Genomic DNA, 16,031 nt, shown 5'->3' with positions numbered 1-16,031 from the left:
ACGCAAATGATATCAGTAACCCCCACTCATGAAATTTTATGACTACATTGAAAACACACCAATATCATCGGAAACACTATCATACCGCTTCGTTATGGTTTTATAAACTTCAGTCCTACCAGGATTCCTGACTCTTAGGGTTCAAAACTATTTACAGTGCTTTAAGTATTGTGTAATAACTCAGACGTTCCAGATTTAAGTTAGTAGTACTTTAACATATTAAATAATGTTAGGAGTTAAAAAGCATGACTGGCTTTTTCAAAACCAATATTTAACAATGTTTATGTCAGGATCAGGCATATATGGCTCTCTCGGAGAATCTGTCCTAACCGCCTACTAATGCATTTTAGGTTATAACAAATTAAAACGCATGCACTATATGTATATAAGTCTTATCTAGGGATTCGGAGTTGAAGGATCGGTTTTCATGCTTTCATTGACAGATCGTTGCTTTTTTAACGATATTGCTAACTATATATTAACTGTCAGACAGCTGTCCCATTAAGAAAATTCTAATAGCATTGCATAAACGTGCAGCTACAGACTCATATGATGTTTAATGCATGTTGTGTGGTTTGTAGACGTTTTATATTAAATTAAAACGTTTATCATTTACAAAGACAGGAAATAACAAAAAGTCTTTCCTCTTACAGTATATTTTCTAGCTGCAAAAAGTTATGGTACTGATGAACTCTACTTATTCTTCGATTTCTTCATCGTGCACTTTATGTATTATTGTTCCTGACAATAACATATATAAACGCAAAACTAATTGCTCTTAGCCCTTACTTGGGTTTTAACATGACATTGTAGTCCACAATGCATTAAGACATCCACTGAAGGAGATAACTTTGAATTAGCCGCGGCTTCAACAATAAACAGTTAATGAGCTACAATTATGTTAGGTTTAATATCTTGGGAAGTTGATATAAAACAAGAAAACCCATTATTAAACCATAAACCCATTACAAGCCATTGTACTAAGGTGAAGAAACCAAATTAACGGAAATAATATTCTATATTATTGATATCCATAAAAATATTGAGTTATGGAGAACCATCTTGGATATATCTTCTTGCTTTGTGTGTTACATATTTGATGAATTTAAATGTTATTTTTTATTTTAACGGAATGAGAAATTCAATACATATTTAAAGCCTTGCACCAATATACATCATGAAGAAACATGTTTCGTGGTGTACTACTTACAGTAAAATTTGTAATAAGAAATATGGCTATGGAACACTACCTTACAATACATTCCACATTTCTTTTTTTACTGTATATTTTCTGGAGTGTTTGGTAACATTACAGGATTTAAGTTTCCAGAAGGATTTACTTTTCTCTCTGACACTTTTAAAGCGAATGTAAAGTAAGTCTTTTATACCCACAATGTACTCAAATGTTTAACCTTTCTTATAACCTCGTACTACTATAAAATTACACAATACCAGTGATATATTGTAGTCTTGAAATGTTATTATAAAGTATAAATATTGTGACTATTGTAAGTTTGTTGGCTGTTTTTATAATAATACGTAACATATAATTAAAAGACTTTTACTTTCATTTATCCTTACATTAATTACATATTAAACTTGGTACGGATGGGCTTGATGTCCAAAATTATTGAAATATTTATCAAATTAACAGAAGAGAACCTACAAAATTGAATGAAAGTGGTGCGGTGAAACCGAACAATTACAATTTTATGTTTAGTATTAAAAATTTGCAATAAGGAATATACAGTAAAGGTTGGCAATGGAACACTTTACCTTACAATACATTCCACATTTCCTAATAAACAACCTACTTTAGTTACAGTTCCCTCTATTCGCTGTTTATTTAGGCTTTATTTGTGTTCTTGTAACTCATGTACTTATAATAAAGAGTAATTAAGAGTATGTTCTCTTGACAGCGACGCGGTGTGTCTTTGGTATTGTAATACACACTTGACTAATGAGTTTAAGTTCTAAGAAAAGTTTTCAAGCACTGTTTTGTTCAGATTATACTGACATCTTAGCTGGAAGATAGACGCTACTTTAATGAGGTTAAGCCGCTACAGAGGTCCTTTACTCCTAGGATAATTTATGCTTTCCATTTTATTTATTTAGTTACACACTAGTAATTACACTTAAGTATGAGTAAAAATCTAAACTCGGTGTATAATAATGTGGTATTAGTGTTTAATGCAGTATATTAAATGTAGTATATATTAATAAATGTGTAATTGTGTTAAACGTTTTATCTATAATGAACATAGCAATGGTTTATTTAGTAAAAGTATTCAAGAAATGCCTACAACCATACTGAGAATAAATATGTATATTACTGAATTATATTTGTCACATTTAAAAAACGTGATTGAATGTTAGATTAGCATTACTCATTGTTTTTTGTCTCACTGAGTGGTGACCAATGTCCGGAAAATGATGTTTCCTTGTTCATTCAGATTCTGGATGGGGCGTACTAAGGGTCCCGGTTTTGGGGTCCGAACGGTCCAGCATAGCATCCGCCGCGCCTCTTAGTAGCCAAAGGGCAAATATATTGACTACTATTCTAACTATAGCTAGTTGGTATGAATTTTATTTGGAAAAAGATTTAAGACCACGGTTAAAATTTGTGTCGTTGTTCCAGATTAGTCTACTAGAAACAAGAGGTCACTTTGATGAATTAGTTGTTTAAAACCAGATGGTTTTAGTGTAATGAGGTAAACTACAAACACTTTTTATAACAAATTTGCGTAAAAAAATACTTACATTGGCAGGTCTGGGGTTCGAGTCCACTTTAAACTCCAAGAAAACGTCCATTCCTTCTAGGACATTCGTGGCGTTCAGACTGCTGCCCACTTGTTATGCCTTGTTGGCCTGGCAGACATGTTATAGTCTCCACTAACAGGTGCAAAACGTAGGCACATAGTTTGGAAAATATTGATCTTTAAAATTGGATCTTCTATGTTCTTACTTGGAGCTTTATTGATACTGGTTATAGTTATGTTGTACAATTTTTGTTTAGCTGTTTACAACAGGTATTAATTGTTTTGTAGCTGCTATTAGAAAAAAAGATACTGTATATTTACTTTTATACAATTTTTTTATTTCAAACTATTTGTAGACTGAACTTATCTTAAACGTAGTTTTAAATTAGAAATTTTAATATATATATTTTTATCATTGTTTTTTATGTAAGGTTATATTTAACATTTTTATTTTTATATAAATATAAATACATTCAAAAATTTAGTTTTTATATTTATTTATAGAGAGTCAATAATTGAGAATAGCCGTATAGTTAAAAAATCAAATACAGGAATTACTTAATTTATATTGTGCACGTTTCACTATATACAAGAATCACCAAACTCCACTGTTGGGTGTTTGAGCACTAAATAGATTTTCTTATGTAAAACATCTCTATTCTGCTAACTAATAAACTTTAAATGTAAATTAACTTATTTTATAATGGTCTTAGAAATTCTTAGTTTGTTTTCTTAAAATTAAAACTGTATCCCACACATAGACCTTTGATTCAAAGAAGTAACTAGAATCAAGGGACTAGTAACTATCACAGTGATATAGAGGCTTTTATTATACTGAGTTCAGGCACAATTACTCGTATACTTGTAAATAAGAACAATTACTACCGACATTAAGTATTGGGGTTACAAGATATTATCGTTGAAACATAGGTATGTCTTTCAAATACATCATAGAAATATCTATGGATACAAATGTAACGTTAAATATTAAGCAATAGCTTTGAGTGTCACTGCAATAATAAAATGAAGTAATACATTTTGGAAATGCTTTAGATTTTGAAAGGATTTTGAAAGGATCTTTACATTTTAATATATCATATTTGATATTTAGTTTAAACAGCCGAAGTCTAAATACTTAGAACATTGTGGTCGTGAGTAAACTGCCATAAAATGTAATTTTAACAAATAAATTTATAGTTAAATTCCGTTCATCAATAATTGCCGTATTATTATTCCAGTAATTTTCTTTAAATGTATCAATTCTAGATACCTTACAACACTAGTTTCTTTCAAAATCATTGCATAGTGCAGTTTATAAAATATGTCATTTTGTACTAACTTTTATTTCAATATTTCAGTAATAGGGTATGATTACTAAAAGAAAAGTGTCGTATTCGAGCTATTAGTATTTTGTACCGAAAAGCGTAATTGTTATCAAATGCCTAATCCCACTATAATGCGCCTGATAATGTAACACACATTATTTATTTGTAGCAGCTGAATCTTAATTCCACCGAATCTTGAAGAAGGTTGTGAAACCAAGGATCGATAGGTGAAAAAACAGATTCTGCCGAGATTTGCCGCACCCTTATAATTGGAATTTGTAAGAAAAGATTGTTTATCAGTTACATTACTAAATGCTAGAATTTCGTTTGTTTTCATGAATAGCCTCGTTAACAAAACAAAACAGTCCATTAGAAGACTTATCGGGAAAGACTCCCCTCCCTCCTTTTAGGTATAGCGAGTGTAAAATGACTATTACGTCGGCTAAGTAAGAGGTGCCAATAAAAAGATTAATCTTCATTCCGTTCAGTAAACCATGAGTATTATTTTAATGCATTGTGTGTTTAAATTTAATTTATGATAGGAATAAAGTATAAATATTGTTAGTCGTTGAGTACCCTTAAACAATTGGAAACGTTTAAAACCAGTAGTATTTAATTTTATAAACAATTTTAAAAAAATTATTAAATATTCAAATTGCTAAATGTTTTGTAAAAGGCCACTCAAAACAAAAGGTTTTATCTTCAGGCGACACCTTTCAATAAAAGTTGAATACATAAATCAAGCACGCCAGAAGGTCAGTTACTTATCTGGTGAACTTCTGCAGATTTTCAAATAATTAGCGTCATTTTCAACCATTTAACTTCGCCAAAGGAGGCTGATCTAAGCATAGAGCGTCTGAGATGGATATAGAAATTCTAAACTTATTGACTTATAATAAAGCTTTTAAGCACTTCCTTGTTATAGGTTTATCAGGATGTGCAACATTAAACCGCCTTCTAATGCCTAATGATAGTTTTCATTATAACCCCCGATAATAAATATTATTTCTACTTTATCGTGGTGACTGTTGGGCATTTTTACTCATAACCAACAATAATTTGAGAATAGTATTAAACTTTTAAAAACTATTAAATTCTGTACCTAATTACATTAAATTTAATTAATTAAATTAAATAACTATATTGAAACTAAAACACACACGAATTGCTCAAAACACTTCACTATAAAATAACCACAAAATAATGATACCACCGGATAATAATGATCCACTAGACAATAACCTCTCTAAAAGTATGACCTCTTCTGACGAGATTTAAACAAAAAAGTTACTTATTTGTACTAAACCGTAGTTCAAACTGGGAAAGTTTGGTTATACTTTGAAAATAAAGTTCTCTTCATTAAGTCGGCTATTGCATTACTAACTGATTCAAATACAAACGACTAACATTTCCGCAAACTGTAACATTATAACAACTAAAATTTAACGTAAATAACTCCACGTAATATTTTTATATCTCGTAATACAATTTAATGGAAGTTGCATAGTATATGGCTAACATTGACGTTGAGACAGTTGTAGCGTAATGTTGTCCCTTGCACTAATCTTGAGTCAAGTCTTGAGTTTAACAGCTGTGAAAATTTTAACTGTCATAAAACTTTTACATCTCAAATAATGAGACTGCGCTGAACTCATAAGAAAGATTTATACTTTGGTTTATCACTTGTAACAGGATGGTCTGATCGTAAAGTCCTAGAAGACGTGCACATTCGAGAGGTTTGAAATCTTGTGATTACACTCTAAAAGAAGATGTTTTCGATTTATAATGTGTACCATAGTAAAGTAATACATTTTGTTAATTATAGCTATATAATTAAATTTACGGTGTTCTTTTTACTGTCCATGATAATATTTTATGAGGAATAAAGTTATTTTAATAATATTGAGTACATAGCATCTTGGATATTGGTTACTTCATATTTATTTCAAAAATTTAAATTCCAACCATTCATCCGGAAAAATTTGTACATATAATCTTAAACATGGTTATTGAAATAATAAACCAAACCTAAGGTAAAAACCAAACACAATTCCGTTTTTAACTACAGTGAAATATAATTTTGTCGACGAAACAGGAGAGCATATTGTACAAAACAAACGTATTATATTGCCACAATCAAAATAATTGTTTTCCATTCCGTAATTATAGAATTTAATGTTTACATGTCATGCTGGAACAACATAAAATAATTATTTTCTAAAGTTATTTTCAAAACATTCACTAAGTTATTTGTTTTAGAATTTAATAGTCCATAGATTTTTATTGTTGATACACAAATCATAGCTACTGCCCTCTATTTAAATATGAATTCTATTATAATTGCATTAGATTATTTATTTTCGTAACTTTGTAAGTTTAAAAAGAGTTTACGTAATATGAAAATAATTTTTTATTTGAGTTTCTCTGATACTTATGAAAATATTAATATTTTTCAAATAAGCATTAGGTTTGTGTCTAAGATAAGTCGATTATAAAGTATATATAAGGTAAGAAATAGACGGTGAAAAGCCCTCTGTTACAAATCACGAATAAATCAAATAATTTAATTTAGTAGTGAAGTAGGATCTAAGTGGCAGGAACATAAAAATAAACCTTGGCAGCGAGAAATAATTTAAATTAACTTAAGTAAATGGATAAGGATTAACAGTTTTATCTCACTGGAAACTACTAACTTAGCTCACGTAACACACATTATAGTCATCCTACAACACTAAAATTGATATACTAGTTTCGCTCATTAACCCTAGAGTAGACGGGCAAAACAATTTACGTATCAGGACGGGCTGGGTCTGACAGACCCAAATAAAAACAATGGAAAAAATATTTTTTGACCAGTTTATTAATACAAATTTATTTTTATATTAAAATGCAGGCATGACTGTATTAGTATTGGCTGGTTTTCATGTCATAATTAAATGAACAGCTTTTATAAAAAATTGCTAATTAGATCTTACAAATTTACTTAAAAAATTAAATGTTTTCAAATACACGTTATCCTTACCATGATGTGTATATAAAAATTTAACTACACATATTTTTGAAATAAGAACGACCTAAATAATAAAACAAAAATGTAAAATCTTTCTGAAATAAAACCGATTTCTTATTATATAGGCGTAAAATTCTACTTTTGCAAATGTACATTTCCGTATACAGAAAAGCAAAATGAAGACAAGTACTGTTTCTACTCTACAAATAGATATTTACACAATAAAACATTATTTTATCACTATAACTAACTTAAGAAGGGGGGAAAACACTATACTACTTTCACACTCATAGATACAAGCTGTAGGTATCGGTTGTGTCCTTATCTTAGATCTACTCAGGGCAATCCCGGCACAGCAGTTCCGCGTGAGACAAGCACAGTCACGCTTTACACTGCTTACAAAAATACTTGGTTTTGCTGTCTTTGCACAAAGAGCATCTGCCTCGTTTTCCTGGTTCAGGGTTTTCTTTTGCAGGAATAGGAGTTCCCGAAAATTTTGCAGCTAAGGCTCAAATTTCCCTAGGTAAGTTGCCTTGTTGTGCCCGAAGTGACATGTAAGGTTGTAAGAGTGACCGTCTTATGTCCTTGATAAGGTTACGTATCACAGTGTTGTTTTGATTCCCTTTTAGGACCAGGCGTTCAATGCTGCTATGTTCATAAAGAAATAAAATAAACATAATGGCCAACGTCGTGTACCTCTTGCAACTGTATACTCAGCACACATAGCATCTACTACAACTACACCACTTTTGGTGGAATTGTAGTATGTTATTATCAAAGGTTTTTTTTCTGGTCACCAGTAGTTGGATCTATTTCATTGCTGTGGTGTATCGTTGACAACATCATGACACATTTGTTACGTTTTGGTACGTAAGAGACCAAGGTCATATGGTCTTGAAATCCGAAAATGTTGAAGTATTATTCTCTTCCCCTTTTTTCCACAAAGCATGGGGTATCTGGGGTTTGTTTTTGTTTAAATCCCAACAATTGTTAGTTTTTGGTTTTTCAGAAGCTCACTGGCAGACTCATACGAGATGAACCAGTTGTCTAAGGTAACGTTCCGATTACTTCCCTTGATAGGTCCAACCATCCTATCAACAACATCCTTGACTTTGTTACTTACTGCATAGGGGCCATCCCCTTAGTTAAAGAGTCATTACAAGTTTGGCTTTCCTGTTTTGCACAATAAACCTCCAGGTTTTTTACGTAGTAAGTTTTCGAGCATGCCAGCGTAAATACCTTTACACCATATTTTTGTGGCTTACTTGGAATATACATCCTAAATTTACAGCCTCCCCTGAAAAGGAACAAGAGACTCGTCTAGTGTTGCACATTCCGAAATTGAATAATATTTTCTGCAGTTCAAAAAGAACATATCACACAATTCTCTGATTGGAGATAAATTGTCTTGGCTTTTTCTGAGCCCCCTTGTTTCAATATCGTCAAAGCGAATACATCTAGTCAGGAACCTAAATCGTCTCAAGGACATTCCGCCCTGAATATTTCCACTCCGGTTTCATCAGTACTCCAAAACTCTTCAATGCTCATTTTACTCCATGTAAAACCCCACTAATGTAGAAAATCCCAAAGTAAGCTTTTATTTCTTCAGTTGTAGTAAGTCTTGCTACATTTGGATCATGAACATAATTTTTTTTTACAGTATTTCTAAATATATTTGTTGACCCTACAACCAAATCAATTAGTGGTTCGTTGAGAAACAAAGACCATGCTTCGATGAGATTTTGTACTGTCATTGCCTCTCGTATGCTTCCCGGTAAATGAAGAGTAACAATATTGTGAGCTCTTGTTTTCACATTGTGATTGGGTGGATTATTCAGCCATTTTGTTTTTTATCTTTCCCCATAAATTTTGGTTCCCTTCTTCGTCGTACTGGATCAGAATTATGCGCTGTAGAAGGACCTGGTAAATTTATATTGATATCTCTACTTTCTTCACATAACTGATCGTCAGTATTGTCTTCTCTTTGCAGTCCAGCTTCGTTGTCACTTTCCTCTTCAAGTTGCCCTGGTTCACAAACTTCATCCAAATCGAATTCACTTTCTGTATCGTGGTCACTGTATATTTCAAAGTTTGGATCAGCGTCATCAGATTCACTCTCACTGTCCGTAACAATAGTCTGTGAATTTCACTGCTTCTGTCAATATGTCTATGAGCCATATTTATTTAAATGGTCTAAAACTTCATTACAATAAAAATCGTATATAAACACTTTTCCGATGTAAAATAGGCGATGAAATGAAATAAGAACAATACGAAATATCTGTAAAAACGTGACGCCAACGGACGGGCTGGGCCTACCAGACCCAAAACGTAATCAATCACTTACTATGCAAAGACTGAGACGTGGGAAACAAAAACAATGACGGCAGAGCACTCTGTGGAGTGTTTTGGAAAGCTACACGGAGTCTCGCCACCGTGAGTCACTTTGACCATGAAGCTATGAACAAAAAAAAACTACTCTAGGGTTTAAATGTATTCTTGGAATACATTAAATTAAAATAACATATTTTACCTGCATTCCCCTTCCATCCTAAACAATTGAAATTTATTAATCCCATTTTCTCTTACGTAATATAAAATTGCTTAACACTGTTCCACATTGACCAATACTCTAGCAAAATCCCCAGATTAGTTGCAATGCAATAAATATGAAATTTGCAAACTAGAATGCTACGTTGAAATGTAACGGCTGTCAGATAAGTTTACTCTGAAACATGCTATGTACAACTGCTTGTGGGAGAATCACTCCTTAGATCGACGACAGCTATCTTAAAGCTTTACCCTTAAAATCATATTGGATTTTGGTGCACATTGTCATGTTAAGTTATATCTTGTCAAGCAGTGACTTCATATCACTAATATTATGAACACAATTAAGATATTGTACATTTACCTTCTTTAACAACAAACAATTTACCATGAAGTACTTTATATCTGATGTCGAAACCTCTTCTGCTTGAAAATCACAATTAATTACAGTTTATCCGTTTTTTTTTGTAAACGGAAAAAACTATTTTCTGTATTTTATTGTTACAAAACAATCAAGAAAAATAATCAAGAATTAAATAAAATGAGTACATGTCAAACAATTTTACTCTTTATTATTTAAACACAATTACGTTTGCTTGTTTACAATGTTTTGTATTTATAGAAGCAATTCACCTCGTCAGCTCAAACGAGCTAACATGATTGGATCGAGTTATTGAACATTTCACAAGAAAATATAACGACGCAAATTTGTTTCAGTCTGGAGTGCATTGTCGTTGTTTACCCTACAAGAACCCAGCCTTACTTCTCCTGAAACTGAAAGAGGAATTCCGTTAAAAAATATACCAATTGTCATTAGTGCTAGTTTTATTAGATTGTATTGTTTGTTATAAGCCCGTATTTTAGACTTAATATTTATGGAAGAATGAAATCGAAATGTCGTAGCCTCAAGTTAATTCCAACCGAGGATGTAATGTAAACAAGTGATTAACACTCTCGTTGCCCCTCTTGAATACGCTAAATTAAATAATTTTGTCTTATTCATATTAATTGCTTTCCCCTCCATTAGCTTCAGCATGGAAGTAAATTCCAGAGTAAACTCCATGGAAAAACTTTTAGGGTGTGTTTAAGTTATAGGCATACACATCATTAATACACATCGTTAATACACATCAGGCATAGATATCCTGATATCCTGTGTATCTTTTTTTTATACTTCGAAATGAACCCACATTGGTGGAATAAAAAATGTTAATTAGTCCATCGATACTTTACCAAAGAAGGTGCCCTCATTGTTTGATAAAACAAAATGCTCGGAGGCAGTAAATACACAAGTACCGCTTTTATAATAAAAGTATTTTTTAGAGGAAAAATAAAAATGACAATAAAGAATAAACTGTAAAACTACATTATGTTTTTCTGACAAAGAATAATTGGCCTAGAAAAATGACCACAAGTGAAAGACCATAAAGGCAATATAAGGAGGGTTATTTGAAAAATTCTAAAAATATTTAACATAGAGCTAGACGGAATTTTATCACATGCAATGGGATTAAGCCTACATAACTCACTGTGAAGAAACTTTCTCCAACTTATATTGAGGCTCCATAGGGAACATTGTATGGTCGACTTCCTAGTTAACCTTCCGTTGAAGTTACGCCCCTTTCGTAAACAATATTAAGAAATTTATTTAGGAAACCTAAACAAATTGTAATGTCAGCTAAGAAAATTAACTCTCGCAATATTACTTTCAGGTAATAAAAAGCGTAAAGATGGAATAGGTTACTAGGACCCATCTTTTGTAGCAATAGTTTGAAATCAACAGTCAGAAAGATAATATTGAGTACTAAGCTAGTTCTACTTGTCATTTAAATTAAAATGTGTAAGACAAAAGTGAGAATATTTCGGAAAAAACTTGTTCTTAGTAGCTCACCCAGGTATAGCACCAGACTATATTGAACAGTATTTCATGACCTTTGTGTAATAAAAGTACTTTTTTAAATTACTTCCGGATGTCAAAACCTTAATTTTACGAGTTAATTACCTAAATAGAAAGTTATAACTATAACTGCAGGGTGTAAGTTTTAATTGTACTACCTTTAGCTACACAAAAACGACTAAATTAACGATTACAATATATGCAATAAAATAGTGGTTTAAAGTTAAAAATGTGACCACAAAATTAGCTTTTGTCATTATTTTATTATTTAAAATATTAAAGTCCCGACAAAGGGCTATAAATATAACGAACAATATAATCATACATTTCGTATAGATTGATCCGTTTAAAGTCGGATTAGCGCCATTGTGTTCTCATAATATAGGGTGTAACTACTCGACCTATGCTCTCATTTGAGATTTAATTCTGATTACTTGAGAAATTTCTAAATAAGAATTCTAAATAAGATATTTACGTAAGAGAGTAAATATTTCTGTGCAGCATTGATGTATTAAATTTTATTCTTTTATCTGCGATAATTATAAAATATAATTAAATGAACATGTATTTTTTCCAATTAAAAATGACTGTACATAATATTACTGTACTTAGTCAGAGTTAGAAAATAAATGTAACATGTTTAAATATTTATCATGCATCAGTATAAATAAATTATAATTACTTATCTAGATAAGTACATAGCGTGTGCGTAAACTACAGCGTTAAAAGCCAGCTTTAGATAAAAAATAATTAATAAATAAACCCATTTATAAATCTTGTCTGAAAATCTTATTGAAACAAAGTTGGAGACAAATAATTAAGGAGATAATCACAAGAGTTCATGAGTAGTAATGTAATGTTCATGTTACAATGGGTGGTTGAAGGGGGGAGCCCGTAAAAAGGGATGCAATTTCATTCCCAGCCATATTTGGCTAGAATATTAGGGTTTCAACTTCCCAAGGACAAATTTTTGAAAATAAACGTGTTAATTTTATGCTTAATTATTAAAATGCTAATTAATTCAAATAAGGTTAAACTGTTAAAGTTTTTACATGTATTTCTAAGTAGTAGATATTATAAAAAAATTCAATTGCGTCTGTTTGCGCGTGTTTATTTTATATAAGCGTATATAATGTTTAATTATTTAACCCGTATTTTTAACTTTTTACGTTTATATTCTTGAAAGTATAGAGTAAGCACGATTGAAACAACTCTTCTTACTTCAACTCTTTCTGCAACCGCTGTTGAGCACGGATTAAGAATATATTCAGAATAGAAAATTAAAAGTTTTAATAAAAATAATATACTTTTAACTATACATTAAATCTGAGCAAATTAAAATACTAATTTGAAGTGCTTGATCAATAGTGTAAAGCAGACAGTATTTAAACCATTTTAATAAATTAAAAGACGGTTATTTGCAATCATCGTTGCAAATCATCAGACTCATCTTATTTGCATTTTTGATAGAACTAGCCTTCTAATGATAGTTTTATGATGATAACATCAACATAGAAAATTCAACATTGGAGTAGGAAATATACGTTAATCGAACCAGAAGTGCTTATACACGTGCAAAGCCTACGAAATTGCGTGCAAGCTGCGGGTAACTGATAGTAATAAATATGTTTATAATGCAGCATTCTGACAAACATAATTGGTTCTTGGCCATAATGTATGTTATTTTCACAGTTGCATTAATTATGTATACCCATATTAGCAATTTATTAGTCCCAGCAAGCTTTTTTAATGAATGTGGGCGTTATATTAATAGTACACTTAAAAACCTTATTCGATATCTACAGCCTTTTAAATTATCTACATAATGTGTGCACGCCATGGCGTTTGTCATTTCAGCTTTCGTACAGTGCTGAACATAAACGAATTAGTTCAAAAGTTAGCTTTAAATATGCAGTTGGTTGACGTAACACCAAATCGATATGAGGAATATGAAAGTGGAGGCAAGACTTCAATAATTCATGACTCGAATAGAGACTGCAATCTCAATCTCGTTCTGGTGTATGGCAGCCTTCACCGACTTCTGCTGTGTGTTTTATTTAACAACAATTATGTTTCAGGGTGAACTGCATTAACTGCAATAATAAACCACATATACGAGATGATATATTGAACAAATTACAAAATGCAGTTACAAAATGAGACTTGATATCTGATTCAATATTGCAAAATTGATGTGCAGGTCAACCTTGATCAGTACAAAAATAAGTACTCATGTAACTTAAGTGGTTATTTGTAAATAGTTTAACCTCTTAGAATTGCAATAAATGTTTTATTCAACAATAAAATTGGGTGTTGAATTTTTGAATAACGAAAACAAATTATGTCAACCACATCAAACCAAACTATATACAATAATGTCTTTTGGAAGATATCAGTTTAAGAAAAACTTTTTCAAACAAATTAAAAAAGTTTAAATAATGTAAACATTCTAGAAATTGTCTTGAAACTTGATATATATATATATATATATATATATATATATATATATATATCTCAACTTCATTTTTATCATAAGAATAATAATGATGTTTTGCATGTTTTGAAAAATTTTGCTCTACCTCTTCCTGAAAATACAAAATTTGTAAAACACCATGTTCAATAATGGTACACAAACACGAACAAGGAATTAATTCTGTTAAATAATATTTAAACGAACGCTCCAAATATACAATATCATTATCATATTTTCTTTTACATCTAACAAAATTTAATTTTTACTATGAATTGCTTTAGTTTTAATATACCCTTTCTTTTACAGCAAAAAGGTATATCCGTGGAAATAGCTCCTTCATATGCTAATCTTGTCATGTCAAACTTTTTGCCAAAACAAACCAACCATACAAACCCATAATTTGGAACAGTTACATTCATGATAATTTCATGGTATGACATACAGTAATGAACACTTAATATCATATCTACCAGGACTTTATAAAATAGCATAGAGATTATTTGACAGCTCTGCTTCAACTTACAAGATTTTAAAACAAATTAAAAAAGTAATATTTTTTAAACCACCAATTTTTAAAGACATTGTAGTACACTCAGAATTACCTAAGCACAAAGAACAAGAAAACATAATAGTTGGATCTCATCCTTGCAATAACCCCAGGTGGTGATTATACAGCATGTGCATCACTTTAAAAAAACATTTGCACGCTGTTTTACACAAAAATCGTACAGTGCACTTGAAGACTTATCCTCTGAATCAAACAATCCTATTTATGAAATTCAGTGCAAGATTTCCCCTAAGGATTTGCATTGGCTCAACAGTAAATTCTTGAAGAACAAGAATGACAGGGCACAAATATGCATACAAATATAAATATACAGACATCCCTGTTGTGGCACATGGCTAGAAACATAATTTATAATTGGAAACATAAAGGCAATCAAATTATTAAATTAGTTAGTCTCAAGTAATTGTTTTGTAACTAAGCTTGTTACGCGACCCTTAGTGTGTCTTACTTCCTACCTTGTTACATATACTGTCTTTTGGATCCAAACTAATTATAAAATTCATATTATTCTTCCATTTTTATAAATTTAAACCTAAATACATTTTTATATAGTTATGTATTTTTTTATGACTGGAAATAGTGTGTGTGTTGTTTTTTTTATAAAATTTGGACTGTCCCTAAGATCTTTTGATGCCGCAATTCTTCGATAAAATTACAAAAACTAACTATTTTCCAGTCAAATTAAAATTTTATATGAAAATCGGAGTAATTTTGCACTCTCAATTAGAATTTTTGAAATTTAACACTATTCATTGAACATTGTAGTGGGAAATATTTGAGTAGTCCATTTCCAAAACCAGCTTTTCCGTCCAAAAAAAATCGAAATTGACATAATGGTTGCCATGGTAACTTTAGTGAATTTGCTACCGTTTTGAAATATTTTCAAGTTGCAAAACCTGCTAAAACAGCAAGAAAATTGGATTTAAAAATTGATTTTATTTCCAAAACCTGTTATTTACACTCAAGCTTCAGTATCAAAACCTGTTATTTATTCATCCATCTTTACTGTTCCAAAGCCTGTTATATATCAATAAATGTAAATGGCGTCAAAGTAAAACATTTCCAAAACCAGCTATTTTGTTCACTCATATGATTAGGCGCATTTCAAAATGAAGTTTTTGCACTCTTATAAAATAATTATTTGAGTTTTACTTATGAAATATTTTACTACCAGTGTTGGCAATACTGCAGAAACAAAATATTTAACGTATTTTTCTATGTGCTTTAATTTTGCCGCCAACATCAAGATCTATAACAGCGTTTGTTGTTTGTTGTGGTTAAGTTGAAAATTATATTGTTCTCAGTTATTTAGTTTGTTTTTTTTTTAAGTTTTATCTAATGGAATCTGAGGATACAGTCTTAGATAATCTACAAAATAGTAAGGCCTACTGATACTGTGGAAAATGTTCAAACGACAACGCCTAAACTAGCAAGGAAAAGGTACCCCGA

The sequence above is a fragment of the Homalodisca vitripennis genome, chromosome 1 (genome assembly GCF_021130785.1).
Source record: "Homalodisca vitripennis isolate AUS2020 chromosome 1, UT_GWSS_2.1, whole genome shotgun sequence".
In the NCBI taxonomy this organism is placed as follows: Eukaryota; Metazoa; Arthropoda; class Insecta; order Hemiptera; family Cicadellidae; genus Homalodisca; species Homalodisca vitripennis.
The sequence above is the reverse complement of the archived record's forward strand: the minus strand, read 5'-3'. Positions refer to the sequence as shown.